Raw genomic sequence first — 1,254 nt, forward strand, 5'->3', positions numbered from 1 at the left:
TCATTGAATCCTACTCAGAATACCACAGACAAGGTTTAGACCTTCTGGATTCTCTTGAATGCCGCCATCAGTTCTAGCTTATACCACGAAGATTCTGATTAAAGAATCCAAGAGATATCTACTTAATCTAAGGTAGATCGGAGGTGGTTGTCAGGCACACGTTCATAATTGAGAATGATGATGAGTGTCACGGATCAGCACATTCATCCGGTTTAAGAACAAGTAATATCTTGGAATGGAAGCAAGCATGATTGAATGAAAAACAGTAGTAATTGCATTAATCCATCAAGACACAGCAGAGCTCCTCACCCCCAACCATGGGGTTTAGAGACTCATGCCGTGGAAGGTACACAAAGAAACGTGTAAAGTGTCATGAGGTACAGATACAATGTCAAAAGATCCTATTAATAGTAAACTAGTAACCTAGGGTATACAGAAATGAGTAAATGACGTAAAAATCCACTTCTGGGTTCACTTAGTGTGTGCTTGGGCTAAGCAATGAAGCATTTTCGTGTAGAGTCCTTTTCTGGAGTTAAACGCCAGCTTTTATGCCAGTTTGGGCGTTTAACTCCAAGTTTTATGCCAGTTCCAGCGTTAAACGCTGGAAATTCTGAGGCTGATTTGTCACGCCGGTTTGGGCCATCAAATCTTGGGCAAAGTATGGACTATTAAACATTGCTGGAAAGCCCAGGATGTCTACTTTCCAACGCCGTTAAGAGCGCACCAATTGGGCTTTCGTAGCTCCAGAAAATCCACTTCGAGCTCAGGGAGGTCAGAATCCAATAGCATCTGCAATCCTTTTCAGCCTCTAAATCAGATTTTTGCTCAGATCCCTCAATTTTAGCCAGAAAATACCTAAAATCACAAAAAAACACACAAACTCATAGTAAAGCCCAGAAAAGTGAATATGATTAGCATCTATAGGAACTCAGAACTCAGATAGTGTTATTGATTCTCCTAGTTAAGTATAATGATTCTTGAACATAGCGTGTGTATGAGTCTTGGCTGTGGCCCAAAGCACTCTGTTTTCCAGTATTACCACCGGATACATACATGCCACAGACACATAATTGGGTGAACCTTTTCAGATTGTGACTCAGCTTTACTAGAGTCCCCAATTAGAGGTGTCCAGGGTTCTTAAGCACAGTCTTTTTGCCTTGGATCACAACTTTATTTCTCTCTTTTTCTTTTTCTTTCTTTCTTCTCTTTTTTTTTTTTTTTGATTCACTGCTTTTTCTTGCTTCAAGAATCAAT

This window comes from Arachis duranensis, chromosome 10 (assembly GCF_000817695.3).
Source record: "Arachis duranensis cultivar V14167 chromosome 10, aradu.V14167.gnm2.J7QH, whole genome shotgun sequence".
NCBI classification, from domain to species: Eukaryota; Viridiplantae; Streptophyta; class Magnoliopsida; order Fabales; family Fabaceae; genus Arachis; species Arachis duranensis.